At 39.8% G+C, this 26278-nt stretch overlaps 1 protein-coding gene across 3 annotated transcripts in view; it reads right to left on the bottom strand.

The window, feature by feature from the left end:
- The window catches only part of NFYC (nuclear transcription factor Y subunit gamma), a 58156-nt gene extending 34700 nt beyond the window's left edge, over window positions 1-23456 (bottom strand). For 2 of the 3 annotated variants that reach the window (XM_073317809.1, XM_073317811.1), the window contains exon 1: window positions 23372-23456. The gene's annotated coding sequence lies outside the window, so the exon portion shown is untranslated. Of the gene's footprint in view, window positions 1-15991; window positions 16257-23371 lie in introns of those variants that run through there. The other variant, XM_073317810.2, reaches the window with a different exon arrangement.
- Window positions 23457-26278: the final 2822 nt, after the last annotated feature.

Genomic DNA, 26278 nt, shown 5'->3' with positions numbered 1-26278 from the left:
ACATAGGTTTAAAGAAATAGTTTACAAATCAGGCTTGTAAGTGTTGGAGAGAGATGGTTCTACTTCAAAGGATACTACATCTGCCTATGTCAGAGAAAGGATCAAGAAAAATATATTGATTTAGCTAAACTGCTATACAGAAACTGATTTAGTTAATTTTGTCCACACAAGAACAGGATTGCACACACTGATTTCAATTTACAAATTCCTTATGTCAGATTTGATTTAAACTAAATTAATATAAAGTAAATAAACCAAAATTAAAATGCCCACACAAGAAGACAGTTGCACTGATTTAACTACATCAGTTTCTAGAGCAATTTAGTTTTAACTGATACAAATTTATTGTGCTGAGAAGGCCTAAGACTTCATTACATTTGGTCTCTCTTCTCCTGAAAACTCCTCTCTCTGGGATGTATTGTGAACCCTTGGGATCTTCATATTCCCTACATTAAGCTCGTCTCTGCATTATCTTGTCACTATCCTTTTAGCACCGGACATGAGTGCACAAAGAAGTCCCAACAATGCTGCTCTTTAATGTAGCCAGCAGAATCAATGCTGAGAATTACAAAGCCAAAAACAACCTCTGTATCGGCAGGTTACCACAAGAAACAACATTTACAAACATTATTAAATCTTACAATCAACCCTATGAGGCACAGAAGTTCTACTTATTCTCCAATTTAAAAAATTGGGGTTATTTTGGAAAATGACCTTAGCTACTCAATGCTTCTTTCCCCCCACCCCCCCAATTTTATAAAGGGGAAAAAAAAAAACATTGAGTAGCTAAGGCCATTTTCCAAAACGTTCTCCAATTTTCGGTACCGAAATTTAGCACTACTGGAAGAGGGGTAAAAAAAAAAAAAAAAAAAATCAGGCCAAAGATATCTGCAGTTGAGCACCCAAGAGTTAGGCACCCAAATCACAAGCTACTTTTAAAGATTTTGACTTAAGTACTTCAACCCAAGATGCACAGCAAGCCAATATCAGAGCCTGGAATAGAACTTGATCTTTCTGGCAGCTGGTTGAAATAAAACCAATATAAAATATGAAATAAAATATGAAATAAAACCAATATAAATATGAAATAAAACCAATATAAAATGACCCAAAATAGTAAAAGGGACATACACTTCCACAGGGAAAAGGTTATAGTCTTGCAGCAGAAGAGGACTGTAATTTAATTAGAAGCTCTCAGTGTGAAAGAGACCCTTAAATTCAAAAGCAGTGTCAACACGAACCACACGCCTCTGCTGACTAGCATCAACAGCATCAAGAGAAATAAAGAACACAGCATAATTAAAATAAATCACTAGAGTTTATGGTGGATGATATGATTTTTATGATGCTATACTACATGAAACTAGAAATGTATTATCCCATCCCACATTTCTGAAGAGGGATAAACTCAGACTGGGACGATCAAATTTCAGAAGACTAGAGGAAATTAAACAAAATTGCTTGCCCCCAGGCTAACAGCTTTATCTACAGATCTCTAGATTGCATCCCATTCCTGTGTGAAATGTTTTTTTCCATTTTGTATTTTAAAGCCGTATGTGAAAAATATGTGATATACAGTAGCTCTTCTACTCAAGAGGAAGACAAAATGTAGTGCTAGAGTAAAACAATCTACTGAATAGTCACTGGAGTTTTTGTATGCTTAAGTAGCTGTTTATGGTTCTGCTTTCGCTCTTTATGGAAGCTTCATGATTGTACAAAACTGTGGTATGTAACCAATCATTCAAATGAGCTCTTGTACCAGATGACTGGAGGATAGCGGATGTGACACCCATCTTAAAAAAGGCTCCAGAGGCAATCCCAGTAATTACAGGCCAGTAAGCCTAACTTCAGTACCAGGCAAAATGATTGAAACTATAGTAAAGAACAGAGTTATCAGACACACAGATATGAACACAATTTGGTGGGGAAGAGTCAACATGACTTTTGTAAAGGGAAATCATACCACATCAATCTCTTAGAATTCTTTGAGGGGGCCAACAAACATGTGGACAAGGGTGCTCCAGTGGATATAGTGTACTTGGAATTTCAGAAAGCCTTGACAAGGTCCCTCACCAAAGGCTCTTAAGTAAAGTAAGCAGTCCAGGACTAAGAGGGAAGGTCCTCTCATGGACCAGTCACTGGTTAAAAGATAGGAAACAACGAGTAGGAATAAATGGTCAGTTTTCAGAATGGAGAGAGGTAAAAAGCAGTGTCCCCCAGGGGTCTGTACTGGGACTACTGCTGTTCAACATATTCATATATGATCTAGAAAAAGGGGTAAATTGTGAGTTGGCAAAATTTGCAGACAATACAAAATTATTCAAGATAGTTAAGTGCAAAGCAGACTGCGAAGCGTTACAGAGGGATCTCACAAACCTGGGTGACTGAGCAACAGAATGGCAGATAAATTCAATGTTGATAAATGCAAAGTAATACATATTGGAAAACATAATTCCAATGATACATACAAAATGATGGGCTTTAAATTAGCTGTTACCACTCAACAAATACCTTGGCGTCATTATGGATAGATCTCTGAAAACATCCGCTCAATGTGCAGTGGCAGTCTCCCCCCCACCAAAAAAAAAGCAAACAATGTTAGGAACCATTAGGAGAGGGATAGATAATGAGACAGAAAATATTATAGTGCCCCTATATAAATCCATGGTAAGCCCACATTTTGTGAATGCTGTGTATAGACCAGGTCACTCATCTCAGAAAAAGATAGAAGAATTGGAAAAGGTACAGAGAAAGGCAACAAAAATGATTAGGGGGATGGATGGAACAGCTTCCGCATGAGGAGAGACTATGAAGACTGGGACTTTTGAGTTTGGAAAAGAGATGACAAAGAGGAGATAAGATAGAGGTCTATAACATCTTGATTGGTGTAGAGAAAGTGAATAAAGGAATGTTATTTACTCCTTTCTCATAAACAAACTAGGGGCCACCAATGAAATTAATAGGCAACAGTTTAAAAAAAAAAAGAAAAGAAAAAAGGAAGTGCTTCTTCACACAATGCCCAGCCAACCTGTGGAACTCATTTTCCAAGGGATGCTCTGAAGGCAAACACACTATCATGAGGTTCAACAAAGGATTAGATAAATTGATGGACGATAGGTCCATCAATGTCTATTAGCTTTTAGTCAGGGAGGCAGTACGATACTCTGAATGACCCTAGCCTCTGTTTGCCAGAAGCTGGGAGTGGACGATAGGGGACAGATCACTCAATGACTGCCTGTTCTGTTCATTCCCTCTGAAGCACCTGGCCTTGGCCACTGTCAGAAGACAGGATTGGTCTGATCCAGTATAGCCATGCTTATGAACTTCTAAAATCGTACATGGAGACAATAATCTCACCATTTCAAACTCAACCTGGGAATCCTTGGCCTCATTTCTGCTGAGAAAGTTATATAAACCAGAAAGTCCTGTGCCCCCCTATCTGCAGGATCTGGGTGCTTGCTTATAGGTCCTGGAACATCTCATACTTTATCTAACCTCCTAGCAGGCAGTATGAGTATTTAGCATTTATACAGCACTATAAATCTTCAAATCAAGATTCAAAACTCACCAGTTAATCCTCATCATACTCCAATACAATAAGATTTTTCCATTTCACATATAGGAAAATATGAAAGAGAGATTAGGCACCTTGCCCAAGGCTATAAAGTGAATTAATGGCAGAGCCAGGATTGGCCATCAGGAGATCTTGGCTTGTAGTCTCATGTTTAATATGCTACTAAGCCAGGCTTTGAATTTTTCCATTCTTACTTTCTCACTTTTTTTCTATTTACATTAATGTTCAGTGTCTCCATAAAAGATTTCCTTTGTCATCTAATGTATCTGATGAGTTTTACTCACTGAATGCACTGTTTTTGCATTTTGAATTGTGCTACTGTATTTTTGCCTTTATGTTGTGAAGCATTAATGAAATGCCATAAATAAATATTCTAGTACACATATATATTTCATGATTTCAATGAAAGCAGCTTCAGGAGTACAAGACCATTTTTATATCTGCATTTTGTTATTCTGTCACATTCTAGTATATCATTTCCAAGTACAAAAGGAACAGGAAAACCATGCCTGAGCTAAAAATGGCTAGTGCTCCAACAAGAAAGATCATTTTGCCTCAGCAGGCTGTTGGTGTTACAAAATCCACTACTCACAAAAGGTCTATCAGGAAGCTCAGTTGCAGAAAAGAAAAAACAATGTAGAGCCCATATTTCATGTTATTGAAGAATAGTACCTAAAAAGGAAGAATAAAGAGCACCTCGCCTACCACACAACACAAAAAACTGGAAGCCAACAGAATCAGAAATATATTTGCAGCGTCAGAAAGCGAGCAATATTTCTTTTGTCAAAATTCATAATCATCTTTATGATATATTTTTAAAATGCTTCAGACTAAAAGTCCTCAGACGACAAACTTCAAAATAGATTGCTGCAGTCTCCAAAATTCAAGGGAGATTCTGATATCAGAGATGCAGAGCCCACACTCATGTATCAAAGAATCTGCTCTCCACAGTAATAAATTATGATGTCACAAGCACTTGAGCATGACAATCTAGCAAGCAAGAAATTCTCACAAAAGTGTTCGTGTATTTTAATAAGGTTTTAGTAAAGCACGTTTCTTTAAATTTGTCTGAGCATGACAATTGCTTTCTACATATGAACAGCACATTATCTGTAGCCAGATACTGCAGCAATTACATTTTAATGGCAAAGGCCAAATGCCCTACCTTTAACAAGCCACATTCAACCCATTGACTTCAGAATATAAACTGTGAGCTTGAAAATGAACTGCATGAGGTGACATTTTACAGTCTCAGCAACAATAAGAATGTCTTAGCTGTACTGAAAGCTAGTTTCTGGGCCACTGATCAATAGCACTTGTTCTTCTACATGTGCATTGTCCTGCTCCAGTCCCAAGAGCTGACTGTAATCTTCCTTTGAAATCGTCTGCTGAAAAACCATACCAATGGTCTGATAACTGCTTCCCAAAAGAGACAGTGCCTGAACCTGCTGTACATTTCTCTGCTTCAAGGCCTATTCAAGAGGACATATAAACTTTCAGCCTGGCAGCTGATATCAAGAAATACCGTTAAAGCATCAAATGTATTTCATTTACCATTCCAAATAATCTCTAGGACAGAGGCCAAATAATATAGCTGCAGCAAGCTGGCAGCATAAAGATACTACAACTACAGTCACAGAAAGAAAATGAATCCTATGTGCTTGAAAAAAAAAAAAAAGCTCAGATTTTTAAACTGGCTTTCATGGTGAGAGACTGTTCTCTTTACCACCCAAACAGAGTCAGGCCCTGTCCAAGCTGGAGCACCATGTTGTAAAATATTTGGTAAACAAGGTTCTGGATAGCATTACAGAACTATGCTGACAATAGTTTTTAAACAAGGGTGTAGATTGCAAGGTTAGTGCTACAATGTGGACAGATTTGCTTTCAAACTAACTATGGTAGAGACTATCTGTTCCATCCCTTTCTCCACTTCCCACTTAGTTGGTCCTAGCTTGGATTTGGAACACGTTAGTAACTGCCCGGCCTTGCCTAACCCTAGATTTTTAGGGAAAGTTTTCACTATTGCTAACACTGATGCAGATCCAAAAGCAGCAACAGAGGGACCATTAGGGTAGACAAGGGCTCCAGGAAGCCACTGGCGTTTTTAATACTGTGCTGTCGAACCTTGAGTGCTGTAGTAGTAGTGTGCTCAGCCTCTCTAGTCGCACATGCCGTTAGTCTGTAAGGTGCCACAAGTACTCCTTTTCTTTTTGTGAATACAGATTAACACGGCTGCTACTCTGAGACTAAGAGATGGCACTGATAAGAACAAGAGACCTGCATCCAGCTCTCCTGAAATGGAAAGATGGTCAGGCAAAAGACAGCACATGAAGATGGGGAGGTATTACCTGAAAGAGTCTTAGGGGCTCAGTGTTTCAGAGCAGTCCATAAAAAGAATAGTGAATGTGCAGCTTGGGTATCCAATTTGTAAAGAACTAGGGCCCAATATATACAGTCATAGTTATATAAAAGTTATTTGAATTGGTATAGAGGTTTGTTTCCACTTTTGATATATCCACAAGTGGAAACAAAAAAGGTCTGATACAGAAAAAATATTTTTATAAACAAGTGGGGGAAAACATATATTTAATGTTTACATATTATTTAAAACTATTTTTGTGGCACTGCAGAACCATTTATTAATTTTGGAACCAAGAAGAATCTAATTTCAACTAAAGCAATGAAAAGTTATAAACAGGAAACTACAACAAACACACACCAGTCTTGACCCCCTCCCATAGTTGTCAACATTAGTGGATATCTAGTCTCTTTGGACCTTTTATAATAAACACTAACTCTATACATCAACACCCTGTTTTCCAGCAAGGCGGCGCTTTAACAGAAATCAATAAATGAGGGTAAATATTTACATAGCTGATAACAAATAAGTGATCATATGAGGAAAACCTACTACTTATTTTATCTAGATTTCCTATATTGTAAGAAAGAATTCCCTGAATAAGCAGAGTTTGGTCTCTTCAGGCTCTGTTCAATCACATCTGGTCCATCTGTCTGAGCCAGTGAGCAGGAAAAGATCCTTAGTCTACTTTTAAAAGCATTTTCCAATTGTGTTTTAAATGCTTCTAATATCTTGATGCACAGGAAGTCAAGAAAGAGGACCAAAGTGTCTGTGATTTAAACATGTAGCAATATAAATATACTCGTGTAAGCAAGTAGAACCCTCACTCTACTATGAGCACAGTACACATACCCATACCACAAAAGCCCATGCTTACCACTTTCCAGGGGTCTGACTTTATTGACAACTCAAACAACAACAGAATTAAACCTCAACCTAATATTTCTCTTCAAGCACAACTGTCCTTAGGGTTTTCCCACAGGACCTCTATTTATCTCTTTCCAATTGGCTCTGAGATGCACTGCAACTATGTTTTTACTCCTTGACTGGAGCTAACCAGACACTCCTGATCCAACTTCAGAGAGTGACTCAATTACTGCTTTTCATACAAGCTTCTGGCACAGGAGGTTAAGGTGGCTCAGATACACCCCAAATTCCTGTACAGAATCCTGTTACAACTAGCTTTTCACAATATGACCAATTCATCCAAAGGTGAAGAAATCTTCTGGGAAAGTGGAATAGCATGCTTTTCTATACAATCAATCAAAAAAAATTTGGTCAGCAAACCTTAAAGTTCATATCAGGCTGCAGGGTATTAATTAATCTACCAGCTTTTAAATATCCACCAGAAATCTTGATATGTCCTTGGAAAGGATGCAATTAAGCTACAGTGTTTACAAAGGCCTCATTAGGAAGGTGGGTTGTCAGACCCCTAGGGATTTGTAAATTTCCTTTCTAACCACTTTTTCTTAAAGGTTATTTGCATAATAGTTCCTAGAGACCCCAACTTGCTTGACCATGATTCAGTGACGTGACCCTAAAATGGGATTCCTGTTCCTCTACATCTTCACACCAAAATAAAACAGAATGTTTTATATAAATGCTTATTATAATTATTTATATTATGGTAGCACCTAAAGATCCAATCGGGATTGAGACCCCGTTGTGTTGTGCATGTCACAAACTGTCATTTCAAATTGTGAAAAGTAGCAATTTCTAAAGCATTTCACAATACTGAAGACTGTCTGAAATAAACCTATCTACGTTGCCCAGGATTTAAGCACATTATTTCTATAAATATTAATCAGAATCACATCCAAAAAAGTGTGTACTGGACTGAAAATTTACATATTAAATTTTGAATATGGTTGCAGCAATTCTGCATTATTTGCATCATACTGTATGCCACCAAACCATCTGCCATAAAAGCATGGTTTTATGCTCTCAGCACTGGATTGGGAATCAGGGATCCACAAGTTCTAATCACAGCTGATATGACCTCCTTCTAGGTGCACAGACAAGTTACAAACTATTTGCATCAGTTTCTCCATAAAATGGAAATTCCAGGAGTGCTGTAAAGCACTGTAAAGACAAAAAGTGCTAGTAAGTGCTAAACACAATTATTCTAGCATACGCAGCAGCAGCATCAATGCAGTGATCGGTAAAGCACAGTAATTCTTATCTTGATGCACAGGAAATAAGTTATGCATAAATTAGGGCTAGAATATAAACCAGAATCAAGAGATTTAGGCACATCTTTCTATAAATGGCTAGAGTAATTTAATTTACAGAATAAATGTTGAACCTATCTCCACACAACAGTACTGCAAAGAGACGAACATTCCCTCAGGTAAACGTGAACATTTCCCACTGACTTCAATGAGGGCTTAATGTACATATTAAAGGAGACAGTATGGCCCTTAAGCTTTTTCAAATAAAAATGAGCACCTGCAAATATTTAACTGCTTCACACAAACCAACATATTTAAAAATACGTTTCCTTCTAATACCTTTAGATCAAGAAACTTCTATAATTCCTCACTTTCATTTTAAACCCCCCCCCCCTTAATAAAAAAAAAGCTTTATATGCTTAAGTTGCTTGGATAATAAATACCTAGCACTATATGTTTCTTTTTAGCTTCAAAACACTATGCAAACATTAGTTCCCGCAGCACCCCTGTGATGTATTTTACCTATTTCCATTTTGGTGAATTGAGGCACAAGACTTGTCCAAGGTCATAGTGAGTTGCACAGCCATGAACAGAAGTGAGGAATTACTAGCTTGCAGTGCCATGTGTAACCCATTAAACTACAGTGAAGTGAGCAATAGTGCACATGTGAAGCAGAACTTAATTTGGCCATGCCACTCCTCCTGAAGTGCAACCCGTGGGATGAATGCCCTGATCCTGAAAATATTTATGCATATGATTAACTTTAACGTGTCAGTAATCCCACTGAATTTAATGGAACTACTGATGTTTAAAGTTAGGCATGTGCTTATGTCTTTGCAAGATCAGGGACCAAGACACCACATTTGTTGTAGTAACCTGCAAAAGGAAGCAACTATTCTTTAAACACTCTGGCAAGCATGTATTTGTCATATAGACCATACACATAATCAAAGTTACATTATGCTAAGAGATGTATGCATAAACATCCAGATATCCAACATGTGTTAAATTTTGCATGTGAATTAATACACTTAAGGCAGAATCACCTAGCTGTTAACAGTAGGGGCCAGGACTCTATTGCCAGCTCAGGCAATGACTTACTGTATGACCCTGTACAAGTCAGAATTGCTATGCCTCAGTTTCCCCATCTGTAAAACTGGGATAATACTTATCTTTAATAGAGCATTTTGAGCTCCCCATTGGAAATGCACTACGGGCAAAGTACTTCTATTACATAATATCACAGAACTCATGTTAAACAACTCCACTGTGATATCCATGTGACTTTGTACACAAAATGACTGCATATATTATTTGTTATGCAAAATTATTTCTCTAATTTTAATCCTAGGGATGGTTCTCAGTTTTATTTACAAATTAGACAAACACACCATAGGCTTTATTCCGTGATAGAACCACCAGACACCTTAAGTGCATTGAAAGGCACAACACTAAATGCAAGAGACTCAAGAACTGACCTTTTCTTAGTGCAGCACCTGACTCAAGTGTCATAGTGATTGTAAAATGCTCAACGTTTTAAAAAGGTGATTATTTAAAAAGTAAGCAAAACTAATCTGAATTGCTGTTAGTGTCAGTTATTTTAGTTTCCTTTCTTCCTTTGAACCAGAGAGCACAAGGTCACAGCTAAGATTTGGTACTTTAAAAGTTAAACATTTACTAAGATTTTTTTGTGTTTTCCCTTTGCACTCAATCCTTGCCAGGTGTGGTTTCGGTGTTGGCAAGATTTTTCCCCACACAGGATAAAAACCAATTCAGAGGGCCTTCAGATAGATAAAAAGACACGTGTTCTTAAGATATACCTTGCATATATAAATTTCTATATCAAATGCTGAGTAAAGATATAAAAGGCCTCTTTAATAATCTGAACACTTTTTGAACAAGGTCTATTTCACAGGGTAAAATACTACTTTGTATACATTAGAACAATATCCCAAAGGGTGCAACTTGTCTCCTGGCTTTAATCTCATTCACTCAGGGAACCTAGTATGAAATATGTTCTCTATACACACACACACACACTGTGGTTGTATAAATTTAAACCGTTGTGTGTAGCAACACAGCTTCGGAAACCATGACTTTGCCAGCCCAGGCACAACAAAAAGTTACTCCCTTGCGGTTATTCAGGATAACGGCATGGAGAATAAGTGAATGATAATTTAACTCACCTATTTCCGCCCCCCCCACCCAAAAAAAAAGTTACTTGTCCCAAGGAGTAGAACTGTGGAAGGCTGATGTAGTCTAGTTTTAAATTTAACTTTAAAAAGCACTGCTGAAATTAACGGGACAAGTTTTCACTCCTCAGAGACATGATGTGTCTTATTCAGATTTGTTCAGAATATGCTGATGGAATTTCAGGGCTGTTATTTGGCATCAGCGAGATACAAATTAAGTGTACTTGTCACATGTCTAAAAATATATTAAATAGTTTAATCTGATTTCAAGGACTGAAGATGATGAGTTTTGGCACACAAATATATTCTCAGGATCCAATATGTGGCAGCAATAAATGTCAGCATACATTTAAACTATACTTATTTAGAATGTGCCCTGTGCTGGAGCATTAGTAACCTCAATACTCAACGGTATTTTTAGGAATTTTGTGATTTATACCTACATAATGCACTATTTTCTACACGACTTTAGGCTACTATCCGGTAAGTGTCCAATAAGCACATAAGTGAAAATGAGTGTCCTTCAAGTACCAATATTTTCAGAAACATGGTTAAAATTGTTCAAAAAATTAACAGAATTAAAGGTTAATAATTAATGAAGCCCTTGTAACTACAAAAATAATGGTGTACAGTTTATCATCAACAAAAAGCAGCATTTCTAAAGAAAATCTTTGAAAATCCAAAAAAATAATTCTCTTAGCCCTGGAAGATTCATGAAACCAACTCTGCATCTAAGAAAAAAAAAATGAAAAAGATAAAGAGTGTTCAGGAAGCCCAAGTTTATTTCCTCTCTCTTTAATACATCTAAGAACAGAGAAAATACCCTCCTGCCTCCCACCACCACTCAAAAATTAATAGTGGCTCTATGCACCCTACTCTAACTTCCTTGAGAAAATCTTTTTAGGCTTTCAAAAGGAAACACTTGAATGTGAAAGCCAGCAACATAGCTCTCATTTGTGGGGCATCACCTTTGGAACTTGCTGTCTCTTGATAGTCCAAGAAAGCCTGGATTGGGTTGTATCTGGGGCATGACATAAGAAGTTTATTTAGTGTTTGGTTAAGTTTTGACTTTAAAATACAAAATATACGAAAAATAAACAGCAGAGATGACTGTGCATTATACATATATTTCTCACATGTAGTCCTTACTCAGGCAAAATACTCTTAAAACACCGTAGGATTAGGCCATACGCTTTTTTTTGGTGGGGAGGAGGGGTGTGTGTGTGTGGTGGGGGGGGGTTGTGTGTGTGTGTTTTTAATGTTTGCCCGCACATACTAGAGTTATTTATACACAACATATATGAATATAGACAGGTTTTTGATGAAACAAATCACATATACCCACATACACTTTACTACCATTAGACAGCCAAACAATTTATCTGGCTGAAAGACTTAAACCAGTTGAGTGTTCTTAACCGCCTATTTAGTATTTGGATCAGACAGAGTTCATATATGATACTGAGCTCAAACACAGATGCTGCAGGAAGTTTGGGGTAAAGTTGTGATTTAATCTTAATGCAGCACTAAGTGCTACATATTTCTTTGCTCTTCTGTTGCATTTTTAGAACCAATCATCAAACTGCAAATAGGGGGAAAAGGCAGAAAGAACAATTCAAAATAGCACCAAACTATCAGCAGAACACACATATAAAAATAAGTGATAGGAAGCAAAAAGTCTCCTTGTAATTATTTAATGAATGCATAATTATGGATTTGAAATTTTTATTATTTTCCAGATATTTTTTCTTTTCTATTTGCATGGTTTTTGTTGTATAGCAGCTGTGATTTTTTTTTGGACAGGAAGGTTTATTTTGTGTATGAAGATTATATGGGAAAATTATTTGAACATTTATTTATTCATTCTTTTACTCCATGTGCTTTGTAAATAATAAAGAAACTGTGTGAAAAATGAAATTAAGAACAACCTATCTATCCTACTTTTACATAAGGAAATGCTTGAGGAGTCCATTGCCTCAGTTTTGAGGCCAGCAGATGTTGAACTGCTAGGGAGGTAGACTGGATAATCCACTAAGTCTTGTGCATTTCTAGCTTCTACAATTCTGTCCTATAAACAGCACACCATACAAGGGCCACCAATCTTCACCCTATACAAGTCTGCGTCACCTTCAGTGAACAAAAGAAAAAGAAGACTACTTAGACTGACCCAATTTTATACAAAGTGACCAAGTAGGGCAGGAAGTTAAACAGACTACAGAAAGCCCCCAGACTCAAAAAGACTCCTGAACAAGAGACACCTCAGAATTGTAAAATAATTCTCTCTTATAAGGAAAAATATCCCATAGATAACTCCCAGTAAGTTTTAGTATCTTGGAAGTTTATTCCTGAAATCAATGTTCTTATAACAAGTGCTGACTACGCTTCCGGACACTTTGAGGCATCAGATTAATTCACTAATGTTTTGAGACACAACATTTAAAAGAGGGTACAAGAGACAAACCATAACAATTTCACTTTATTATAAATCGGCTAAGCCCTGAAATTGGCAGAGGCTGATTCACATGACCATACAAGTTAAAATATAGATGCTTTACCACAGCATAAGAGACTCGAATTTACAGCCCTTTGGTTTGTACAACTCTCAATCATTCTATAGCCACTGCTACTTTTTCAACCTGTGGACAATAGTTTTCCCCACTATAAACTTCAACTCCAAAATTTCACTACCTAAAAAGTCAACTGCAATAACAATGGGAAATACACATAAGGTACCTTGTTTAAACTAAAACTGGCTTCACCATCAAGTGAACTTGAAACACAAAAAATGAAATCTGTTTCTCTCAAACTGAGATCCCAAACCTGCGTTCCTTGGGCAACTTAAACTCTCAAAGAAACTAATAGGAGTTTTGGGTGAGCACAGAATACAGGATTAGGCTCCAACTAAGTTTACTGCACTGAGTAAATTGGGGTAAAAGTGCATCTCCTTCCCTTTCTGCCCTGCACAGTGGGTGGGGAAGAAAGTAGATAGAAACTGGTCCCATTTGTAAATAAATCCCTTACTAGCTCTACTGAAACACTTATAGTTCTTCAGGCCGTCTTGACATAGTTAAATAAAATTGTATCTATCTTAATTAAGCTCTGAACTTCTGGCAATGTTAAGCAAGGATATGTGTAGTAGTAAGAACTGGACGTTAAAAAAGTGCCTTTGGTAAGGATTTCCTATCTTCTTTTTACAGTGAGCATGTGAGCACCCACACACACCTTCCAGCCTCTGACCTCCCCTCCACTATTCCAAATGGTTCAAAGCACCTTAGCTTAAATTTCTCTGGGGGGGAAAAAAAAAAAAATCTTAATCTTAACAGGGAACACTTCAAAATGTCATTCATCCTTTTGCTTGAAAATGTTATTAATGAGCTTTATAATCACAGTAAAAGTCCACTGATTCTGGCTGGTAACCCCGTACAAAGCTTTAACATTACTACTGTTCACATACAAAAAGGGACCCTCCAGTACAGATAATTTTGGCTAATGTTAGGCCTGGTCTACACAAAAAATTAGATCAGTTTAGCTACATTGGTCAGGGATGTGAGAAATCCACAACCTTGAGTGGCACTGTTAACCTAACCTAAGTCCCTGTGTAGGCATTGCTAGGTCGACCTAGCTACTGCCTCTCGGGGAGGTGGATTATCTATGCTGACAGGAGAATGCCTCCCATCAGTATAGGTAGCATCTGCACTGAAGCAGGGCAGCTGTTCTGTTGTAGTGTTTTAAGTGTATATTAGTCCTTAGTGTAGCACCCCTCACCTCCCTCTCTGATTTGAGACTAGCATGGAATCAACCCAGAATTAGCACTGATACAACCCAGAAGTCGAAGTTGAATAAGCTTTGTCTGCAAACAGAAGACATTATTGATAGTTGTGATTAGTTTAAATTCAAAATATATATTTTGAGTAGTTAGTATCTGAAGATCATGCTAATCCCAGACCTTTTATTCTTGACTCTTGGTAAAAGTTTAATTCCAGCATGCAGGCCTTTATTGCCACAGTTATTATCATCACAGAAGAGACATTCTTTTTTTAAAATCCAGAAATAATGTTCTGGCCTGCTTTTCCATCTCCCACACAAAAATAAGCTACAAACATAATTACTTCGAGCTTTTAGAAAACCACTTCCTTGGCCAATAACTGAAGATTAGAAAGAAGATAAAGAGCATCAGAATGGGAATACTGAATCTGTGTCATGCAGTTCACTCATGACAATGCAACGACTAATGCCAGGGAGATTTAGAATCTTTTGGTATGGATGGGGAAGAGAGAAGGACTGCGATGTAATTTGGATCATTGTTGAAAATGATTTCTAATTTAGATCTACAGCCTATTCATGCCAACCTCAATGTCCCCAGACATCGGAAGTAACTTCATTTTTCAACTTAGATGCTTTTTTCCAGTTCAACGTGGTATAAACAAACTTTGTCCTTCATTCTCTAAACTCGGAGCAGCAGTATTTCAAGGTCACTCTTCCTAGCGAAGGAAGGCCTTGCTCCAGCAACTTTCACTGCAGCACCATTTCAACTGCAAGAGCACTAAATAAATATGGAATACAAGTCTTTTATTCAGTTTGCCATGCAAATCCTTTACACTGAAAAACTTCTAAGCTAAGCACTCTCTCATTCTCTGTTTCCACGGCTGTCCTTTGCAGGACTACAGACCCTGTAAGACTGCTCTACTGCAGGAACATTCCAGTGACCTTCAGTCCTTATTTGCAAATAAAAAGGAAAACAAAGAACTGCTTATACTTGTCAAGTGTTTTGTTGATGTTTGTAGAAGAGATACAAGGCTTCATTACTCACAAGAACTGAATAGTTACTGATTAGAAACCTATGTGCTAATGTTAGGCTTCATATCCCCTAACCTAAAAATGTGGCATTATCTGCAAGGGCAACAGAATGTGCTGCACTTACTATGACTTTCACATTCTGATAACAGTAAGAGTACTACAATTTTAGGAAGGCGGTAAATGAAGTGACAGACATTTTGTAGTACATGCTATCTAAAGAGTTATGTTAGCGGTCTTCATAAAGGATGAGATTTAAAGGATGAATGTATCTCCTTTTCACTCAGGCTCTAAAGACATTATGAATATCCTGCAGTGAGAATGAAGAGAGCAAAATTTTACCCATCATTATACAGCCATTTTAAAGAAGCAAAACTATTTGTGATATACAGGGGGAAAGTTATGAAAGAATTTAACTTTTATGATTCAGGGCCTTCAATATGAAATCCTATTGGACAGTAAAGCATATTTGTATACAAATTCATAACAGTGTCACTGGTGCTCTTTGTACCTTTAAAGTAAAAGGAAATGTGGAGAAAATTCACTCAAAATATTACATTTTCTTCTTCTATGAAAGCTTCAGTGCACTTGAACAAAGAAAAATTATTCTGAAAAATAGTTCAAGCTTTGAACCTCCATATTCGTTGTTCAGAATAAGTATTTTATCACGGTACTTCCTTGAAAATTAATAGTTTCTTCATTCATCTTCTCTTATCTCTACTAAAGTAGCAAAATACAGTTGAAGGGCATGCAAAATCCAAACAGAACAAGGTACAGTAGGTGCAATGTAAGGTATGCAAGGAATGTAAAGTGGCCATTTTCTGAGACAGTTCAACTTATCTCCTCTCCTTAAAGCTAGACAGTTTCTGTGATTTCCACATAAAACAAAAATTAAACTTACCAGGAACTGCATTAATTTTACATGCAGTTAATTATCCCTCTTCAGACAGGGAGAAGCAAGTCACTCCTATCCATCCCCCACAAAAAAGGAAGAGGAAACAAAGGCAGCAAGAGATGCAGAGAAATGGTTCTGGAATGTCCAATGCAGTGCATAACTGAACAGCTGCCCTCCCAGCAAACTATTCGCCATTTTTCTTTGTCTTTCAGCTGACCCCTGCCTCACTGAAAAACTCCCGAGTCGCCAATGAAACCCTGTGCAGCCTCCTTCCACTTTAACAGTCAAAGGCATTCAATCTAGCATGCTATTTGACACCAAATCTTGCCTCCGCTGCTGTCTTATTGGTTAAGCTCCTTTATCTGTTAAGCTCACAAAGTCTGGATTGGCTGCTCATGTCATCACTAACCTCCATTGTACACTTCCTGTTTTAAAGTTACCTTGAGATGCAGAACAGGGGTCAGACACAGACTTCAAACTAGAAGGAAACTTATATAAGGAAATATTTAGTAAATATACATAATACAAATATCCTGGCAGTTTTTGTATCTAAAGTAGTCGCTCTTGCATGTCTGACAGATTTCCTGACACTAACGTACAGTCATACTATTTCCCACCCCAAGGATTTCTTATTGGCTGAGGTCCATTAAAAAAAAATTAAGATAATTTAGGGGCTTTTGATTGGCCAGATAGGTTGTCTGTGTAACATCAATACAGTACCATATAGCAGTTATTCTGAGACGACAGTAAGCACACACTGGAAAGTTACTGTGTAAAAACAATATAGGCTTTTCTTTATTATAAGGCAGGAAAAGCCAATCTAAGACAATTAAACTAACGACTTAAATTTAATGTAGCAGAACTGAAGTAATCTATTTGAGTCCTTGTCTCAATTAGTTGCATAAAGACCTTTTATAGTTTTCCAAAACAGATCTGTCATTCTAAGTAATTTTATTTAAAAAAACAAAACAAAAACAAACTAAGACAACTTTAAGGTTGAACAATTAGACACCCAAATCCTGAAGTGCCACAGTTACAGGTTGCATGTGAACCCTTAACTTTGTGAATGCAGTAAGATACAAGGCTTAACTACGCTATTATGTATTGTACTGTTTAAGAAAATGTACACATTTGCACTTGCATCTACATTCTCTTCATCAGCAGCACATAAATGCAATTCAAGAAATGAGGCAGATAACTGAAGTTAAATTAGATGTATACATAGGTGACATATGCCATTAATGTTCACTGAGAAATATAAATAGTTAAAATACATTTTACTTAATGTGTAGTATGTTATGAATGGTTCACTGTGCATCTTTCATTAGTGATTTTCATGGACCGTGTGGCGCTCACAGTAGTAGTAGAATGTTACACAGATAGCATAATTGTAGAAAATTACGTTGTATTTGAAAAAAAAATAAAATCATCAAGTAGAAATATTTGCCTACACATCACAGAATGTCCTATCCCATGAACCTCATGAGGATCACAGTAGGAAGCACTTCTTCACACACTAGATATTGGTAGGAAAGAACCACTTTGAGTCTCAGGAGCTGTGCTGATTTTCCCTCCAAGGCATGAGTACCTTAAGTTACCTCATGAACTTCACTGCTTCACTTGGGGAAAGAGTTCCATGGTACCTAATTCACCATTGACCTTACAAAACATTTCATGAATGAAGCAAGTATGCCACACCCTTTACCTACCTATCACTCTGCAGGTGTTAGCTCTGCACACCTGTGCAGCATGACCTTCTTTAGCTTTGAGTTTATGAACTTAGCACAATTAAAAGTGTTCTGTGCTGGCTCAGTACTCAATTTTCAAAGTCTATTAAGGCAACCAAATCAAGATAATTTTCCAATGGAAAGCTTAAAAGGTAAGTGTCAGTGAAGGCTATTTCCATGCCATATTTCAGGAGTCTAAAGCAGTCATTTTTGATGTTCAAACAAGAGTTCTAAGTATTGTTTCTACAACAGGTTTCCCCCCCCCCCCGCCCCCCACACCTAAACTATTTTTGCTCTTAACCCCACCCCACTCCCCACACACTCTCCTAAAGACCACCTCTAAAATTAAGTCATCACCACTTTCAGGCAGAGAAAAAGCCTGGAAAACTTTAGAAAATTTAAAACAATAGAGTTTAAAAGTAACTGAAAACATGTGCCTAAAATGGAAAGAAACCATTATGCCAATTAAGCCACAGAGGCTGCTATATTTCAAGGTCAATGTTCATACGACAACAGGTCTAATCTAAAACCCACTGAAGACAGTCCACAGAAAGACTCCCATTGACTGCAGTGGGCTCTGGATCAGGCCCAAGGTTTGTAATAATGGACTAAACACAGAATGTGCTCATAAATATACTGAAGTAGGAATGTATGTTGTGCTTTGGATCGGAGATTAGCAACATCTACAGCAGCAACATATCTGTATTTTGTATAGCAGATTTCAAACAAATTATATCCCAAAATGCTTTACACACTTACAATAAGTGTGAATTTATCTTTCCCTCCATTATTCTATGTTAAGAAGTGTAACAAACACAGACAGTACGAAAAGATTAAGTTAGACCCAAACAGCTGATAGAAATAAATGCATTCCAGAAAATATCTACCTTAGTGGCACATGAAATATTAGTAACAAAAGTTCAATCTTCATAATATTGTTCTTAAAAACCTCTAAAAATCTAGTAATGCTTATATTATATCCCTGTAACACTACATAGTCTAAGGACCTTATTCCGATCTGCTGGACAGACTGTACATGCTTTATTCTTATCATAAAATCAAAGAGAGTAAAGCCAATACTGAGCACTTTTGAAAAATCCCACCTGAAAGCTAGTAAGGGATGAAGATTCTGGAAGACAGCAAGTAAATTGCACGTTTCCACCACTGACTGATTATATGGCTTATTAGTTATCTTGGCTACTGAAAGTTATCATTTCATGCTTACAGATAAGAATTGTTTTTTCAGAAGTGACAATCTATTGCAAGGTATTTAGATATACCATTTTTAAAAAAAAAACAGATAGTGGCACTATAGAGACTAATAAACAAACATTTCTGATCCTAAGTGCATAGAATCAAAAGGTAGATGAATCATGACATTCTGATGGCCTATGAAGCTGGGAAGCTTGAGCATTGTAAAGAACTTAAATTTACAGCATGCACAACATTTTCCTTTCTAAATTTAACGGCAATACAGAGTTCCAAATGAACAGGTATTAGGAATTAAACTTATTTATTTATTCTGTGCCTCAGACACAGACACTGAGCAAGCTCCCCCCTTGCCCTCCCAACATTTAACTGGAGGGACCACCTTTAGTTGGTGCTTTGTCTCTGTCCGTGTTTGGCTTTACCACCCACCGACCAACCGAGACTGACACAGAGGTGGCTTCTGTGATGTGACAACTGTCCTCAAGTAGTTGAATTGATGCTTTCAGGCCATTGTATGTAGATAGCCATCAGATGGTGCTGATGCTCCCTTTTAGTCATTAACCGTTGAAGAGGGATTTGAATCAGCAACCTAGAGATGAAAGGCTCCATATCCAATTATCAAAGCACCTCAATATTCTAGGCCCTCTCAACTGCTTAACGTACAACAGGTAGCTCACAGGCATAAAAACTGTACAACAGAACAGAACTAATTCAGATACACGTTGGACAAAGGATGAGATAGGATAACTGTTAACAAGAATCTGAAGGGTTACCAAGGAGGGAAACAAACAATGAGGAGTCCGGTGGCACCTTAAAGACTAACAGATTTATTAGGGCATAAGCTTTCTTGGGTAAAAAACCCACTTCTTCAGATGCAAGAAGGGAAAGGAATTATTTAGAATTAGAGGGTGTCCACATGAGCTTTTTTGCCCCAAATTTCCCATGTTTGGTGCCAATCATTCAGCACAACAGGTAGGAGTGTAAGCACAAAGACGGCTCCAGGCACCTGCCAGCATTTAAAAAGTGTTGTCTAGCCCTCTCCTACAGGTCCACACGGCACAGCGTTTAAAACACCAGCTGCTGCCAGTGCCTTGTTTACACCATCGGTGATAGCAACTGTAAGAAATTTGGCACAAACAAGCCTAGTATAGTAAAAGCATTAAGAGTCATACCAGGATGTTACGTAGCGTGGGACAAATATTGGTAGAGAACGTTACTGAGAACTGGACATAATGTTTCAACAGCAGTTGCACCAGTGCCAAAAACAAAGGTAAAATAATGTCTTTACTCCTATTTGAGATTCCTCTGTTTATGCAGCCAAGGGTTGAATTAGCCCATTTAGCCACAGCCTCATACTGGGAGCCCATGTTCAGCTGATTATCTATGACCCCCAAATCTTTTTCAGAGTTACTGCTTTCTAGGATAGAGTTCCCCACTATTTAACTATGGCCTACATTCTTTGTTCTTAAATGTATACATTTAGGCATATTAAAATGCATAATATTTACATGAGCCCATCTTATCACGCAATCTAGATTGTTCTGTCAGTGACCTGTCCTATTCATTACAGCATCATAGGGTTAGAAAGGACCACAAGGGTCATCTAGTCTAACCCCCTGCCAAGATGCAGGATTTGTTGTGATTAAACCCTCCAAGACAGATGGCTATCCAGCCTCCTTTTGAAAACCTCCAGCGAAGGAGCTTCCAAGACTTCCCTAGGCAGAAGCAGTTGAGTCTTTTACCACTCCCCCAAACCTTATCACGGATGATGTTGTTACTTCTTCCAACTCTCTGAAATAGGCAAAAATACTACATATTTTACAGAGGAGGGAAGAGTAGTATAGGTTAAACAACTTGCTCAGGGTCACCCAGCCGGCCAGGTGGAATAGACTCTAATGGTCCTGATTCTCAGTCTCCTATATAACTACTAAATAACAATCTTACCCTGCTGTGTAGGGGTATCCAGCGTCAGTCCCAAACCAAAATACTTTCCAGTTTAGTTGACCAAGAATTGTCTCCACCCTGAATGGCATTTAAACTCATTCATTCCACTGTGTTCAGTAGGAATAAAGAACTCTAGCTAAAAGCAAATTCATTAACATTTGAGTGAAAAAGTTGTAATTCATTGTGAAAGGTGAACCAAAATAAGTTATGTTAGAATATATTAGGTCAGGAAGAAGTGAAGAGCTGTACACTAGGTTATTTTGTCCGTGGCTAATATAAAAAAGTTAACTATGCCTTGCATGCTGCCAAGTCCTTTACTCTGCACCACAATTCCTAACAGTTATCACACTGACATGAAATGGTACTTTCAATCTAACTGCACAGACTCTGGCAACTAATGAGGGTACTTACAAGGGCTTATTCACAGAGTTGCTAAAATAGACTGGAGCTCTCAATACCAGGAGTTTCTTCTTGAAATCTCATATGGGACACTGGGCTTAGTAAGAAATAAAAAGCATGATGATAATTTTCTTCTAAACAATACACCATTAACGCACTACACCGGGAGTCAAGAGTTCTGGGTTCTAATCCTAGATCTGAGCGACATGCTGTAAAACTTCAGGAGGAAAGATGGTCTAGCAAATAGGCCTCCAGACTAAGATTTAAGACACCTGAGTTCAATGCCTAGATCAACCACATACGTCCTGTGTGACCTTGGGCAAGTTATTAAATCTGTGCCTCAGTTTCCAATCTGTAAAACAGGAATAGTACTTTCCTTCCTGACAGGGGTGATGCAAGGATAAAACCTATTAATGACTATGGGATGATCAGATACCACAATGATAAGGGCCAGATAACTTTCTCAATAGAATTGGGAGAGTGATCACATAATGGGAATGACTAACACCTATTTACTTCACAGAATGGATTTCAAGCCTATTTGCTATGCTGTTTAATACAGACTAACACAGCTACCCGCTGATGCTGTTTAATGTTTTCATCTATCTCAGTTTGAGAAATTAAAGTAAAAGCAGTCAGTTTAACTTCTGTTTATAGTTATTTTCACTTTCAAGGTTCTTAGTGCTGCCATATTTGGGTTTCAACCACCACATGGGAATGTGTTCAAAAATCAATTGCTTTAATTCGATGATTTTTCATTGTGAAGACATTTCTAGTGGTTTTAGTTGTTTTTAAGGGTTTCCTCTTCCCCTGCACCCCCTACAAAGGTTAAATATTGAGTCAGACTTTGAAAAGGAGAAATGCTCTTGAGATCCTCAGGTGAAAGATGCCATAGATGGGCAAAATAATGTGACTAATATTTTGTGGTTGGATATCCTCCCCACTGGGAGTCAATCCTTGCTCAACTTTAGAGAAACTGGGATATTATGGGACTGTATTTCAGATGCAAAGTTTAATAACTTGAGGTTTTGCACGACAATCCTGGAAGACATTCAATACCCATTGTCACAGGAAGCAAAGCAAGCTCCACTTAGAAGCCCTCCCATCAACCTAATGGCTGGATTCAGTGAGTAAGCTGCAGTTAACTGGTAACAAGCAAGCGCCTGATCTTTCCCGTATCTTGCACATTTGCTGCACAAGAAGCAGAATGCACTACTGTGTAGGGATCCGCTCACACTCACTGGAAAAGGAGGAGGAAGTGCTTTATAAACAACGTTATCATTTCACAAAAAGACAAGGAGTACTAGTGGCACCTTAGAGACTAACCAATTTATAGGAGCATAAGCTTTCGTGAGCTACAGCTCACTACGTACCATACAGACTGTTTCATGTTCTGCGTGTATATAAATCTCCTCACTGTATTTTCCACGGCATGCATCTGATGAAGTGAGCTGTAGCTCACGAAAGCTGATGCTCAAATAAATTGGTGAGTCTCTAAGGTGCCACAAGTCCTCCTTTTCTTTTTGCGAACACAGACTGACCCGGCTGCTCCTCTGAAACCTGTCATCATTTCAGTATGTATGGTGCAAGTCCTCACCCTCAAGGGGACACAGGGCTCCGCCTGCTCCACTCCTGTGAGCGGTCTGGCTGTGCTGCTTCAAAGGGTTCATTTCACCCCTTTCTCTAAACCTGCTTAGCTTAAACCTCCAGCCCACCACATACTCCCTAAACAACATGTAACGCTCCCCCTGGACCTTCTTCCCACCCAGGGCATCCAGCCCCACTGGCAAGCCCCTCCCCCAGCCTGCTAGGCCACCGTACCACCGCCACCACCGACCCCGCTCCCGCCCTGCCCCCACCCCGTCAGCGCGAGAGGGAAAGGGGGGGGGTGCTTCAGTTTCCTGCCCTCTCCACGGTCCGCCCTCTCACAGCCAATCACCGCGAAGCCCTCATTGCCCGCCTCCTCGCCACCAGCCAATCGGCGAGGATGGGGCAGCTCGGCCAATGGGAGCGGACCGGGCTGGTAGAAGAGTTCAGCCGGAGAGCCCCCGCCCGGGCCGGCCCGCCCCCCTCACCGGATCCCTATCCCCCCCCCTCCTTCACTCACCAGCCCGGCCTGCGCCGCGACCTCCTCCTCCTCTGCTCGGGCACCGAGGGGAGGGGACCCGCGACCGCTCTGCCTCCCGCCCGGCTGAAGGGAGAGGGGAGGGGGGTGTGACGAGGAACGGAGCGAGCGCGAAGCGGGCGAGAAACAAGATGGCGGCTGCTCCGTGAGGCGGTGGAACGGACGCTCCGCCCCTTTCCCCCCTCGGGCGAAACACTGCGCATGCCCGGGACTCGCGGCTCGGCCTCGCGAGATCTCCGTGGTGGTGGGGGGGGCTCACTCCTCTCGGTAAGGGGGTGGGGACTCGGCGAGGGGGGGGCGGTCCCAGGCGGAGGCGGGGCCTGGCGCGGGGAGTCCAGGGAGGTGGCGGATGAACCCCGGCAGCTGAATAGCGCATACCGCCTCCTCAGCCGCCCCGGGACCTGCATGGGGCATAACACCCGGCTCGGAGGGGGCCAGGGCTCTGCACGCTCGCAGGCGTGGGGCGGGGGCTAGACGAGGGGGGCCATGGGGGGAGGCTCCCGGTGGGACAAGGGATCATTGATCTGGCTGAGGGGGTGGGAGGAGAACCCAGGAGTCCTGACACCCTCCCCCCCCCACATACACGTCATCTGGCTGGGGCGTGGGAGGAGAACCCAGGAGTCCTGACACCCTCCTCCCCTCCCCCACACCTCATCTGTCTGGGGCGTGGGAGTCCTGACACCCCCAAACAGGGGCTCTCCCTTGCCCTGGGACCTGCATTATCCCATCCCTGGTCTGTCCAGAGGAAAACCTCTCAGTCAGATGCTTTCTTTGTTTTGCAGCTAATCTCTCCTCGCTGTCTGGCCCAGCCAGCCGAGTCTTGCAGGGGGTCTTAGGAGCATTACCTAGCTCGGTATTGCATGCTTCCTGCAGCCAGAAACACTTCCTGAAGCTAAAAGAACAAGGAGTCCTTGTGGCACCTTAGAGACTAACAAATTTATTTGAGCATAAGCTTTCGTGGGCTAAAACCCACTTCATCAGATGCATCGTGGGTTGTGCAGTCCACCACCAATGACCCATTCCTTTTTCTGTTTGCAAAACCTGGCTCTGTCTCCGGTGTCAACTCTAAACTCACTTATGTCCTTCCTGCATTTCACTAAACTGATCTCAAAGGTAGAGTCCTTAGCTACAACAATTCTGTCTTCTGGATGCATAGAGAGACAAGGTGGGTGAGGTAATCTCTTTTATTGGGCCACCTTCTGTTGGTGAGAGGGACAAACTTTTGAGCCACACACAGCTGTTCTTCAGGTCTAGGAAAGGTACTCCCAGCATCACAGCAAAAATGCAAGGTGGAACAGAGTGTTTAGCATGAGCAGTTAGCATATATTGTAATATGCTAATTCTCACTTTGAGACACTCACATACTACTTTGCATGTAGCAGGTTCCCCAATGAACAAGAAACCTGCATCACTAAGGAGTCTCTCATCCTCTAAAGCACACTTAAGAGAGAGATACTAGCCTGATCAATGAAGTTGTCAAGAATGCAATATTATGAGACCTTTACTATGGCTACACCTCGTTGGGACCTTTAGCTTTTGGTCAGTGTTTATGGGTCATAAGCTTCCTGAGTTAGGAAATATTAATACAAAGATTTTATGGATAGGTCAGTGTTCCATAAGTAGTGCAGGAGATTGGAAGTCAGGACCATCCAACCAATGTGCTTCAATCCTGCCCTGGAAGAACCGCATCTAAACATGAGAATCCATTTTCCATGGCTCGTTCAGTCTGTGACCAATCTGGTGATGTTTCCAAGTAGTGTCAGTTGTGATCTTGATAGCTCCAAATTGGACTAGTCTGAGACACCCTAATTCGTTTCACATGGATCTCGAATTCACCATCACGTGGTAACTTTCAGCTACTATCACACCTGGCCTGGATCTGAATCACTGATCTGGAAGCAAAAGTCTTTGTATCCCAGTTCACTGAATTGTCCCATTTCCCAAAGACCCCTCTCTCTCTTCAACAGAGACTGGCTCAGGGGAATATGTTATGGCTGAATGTGACTCCTGCTGCCCTTGTGCTTTTCCTATTGAAAGGTACAGCCTGAAAAATTACTATCAATGCAGCTGTGTGTTTATTATCTCTCATTGATTACCAGATAACACACTCAGTTTACTAGTCAAATGATGATTTTCCTCACTGCCTGGCCATGTAACTGTCACCTGGATGTGAAAGTGAAGCTGGGTTTTTCCTGGCTCCTATCCCATAACTAGTAATAAAGCTGCAGTCAGAATGGAGATGCTCTCTTGTGTCCTTCCACCACAATCATAGGTTTTTCTAGTGTTGGGCACATGATATGCTTGGTCTGTAGCTCTGGTGAGATCATCCATGGTGCACAGTTCCTCAAGAGCCAGCAGACCAACAGATGTTCTGTGGTTTGTGTTTCACCGCAGTCACATGTCTCCGGGTTGTTGGAATGGCCCCACTTCCGCATACTGGCTCTTGACCAGCCAACTCTTGTTTGGAAGTGATTTAAACATCTTCAGGTAGACCAGTCTTCTGTGCATTTTGATGTCCTCATCAAGTATCGCAAACTGTGTCTACTGTGTTTTCAGTTGTGTAGCTGTTGGTGATTTTTCAAGCAGTTCCGTTGCAACTAGGAAGCTTTTCCATGATTTCAGGCGGCTAACTGCTGTGATGTGGCCATGTCTGGTATTGTCAACCTGTCATAATCATTCCATTTTGCTTGTGACCGCTTTCCTGATATCCGGTGGAGTGATACCACTATCTTTTCAATATAACCAGAGCTGAGCTGACAAATACGATAATGATTATATTATTTGTATAGCATTGTTATGAGTGTCTTTGTGTTCAGTCTTTGTGCCCTTTCTGCTAAGATTGCCCACAAGGGCACTCGTTGAGGTGGTGGCGGTTTGTGATGTGACACC

This window comes from Lepidochelys kempii, chromosome 19, assembly GCF_965140285.1.
Source record: "Lepidochelys kempii isolate rLepKem1 chromosome 19, rLepKem1.hap1, whole genome shotgun sequence".
NCBI lineage: Eukaryota > Metazoa > Chordata > Testudines > Cheloniidae > Lepidochelys > Lepidochelys kempii.
The sequence above is the reverse complement of the archived record's forward strand: the minus strand, read 5'-3'. Positions and strand labels throughout refer to the sequence as shown.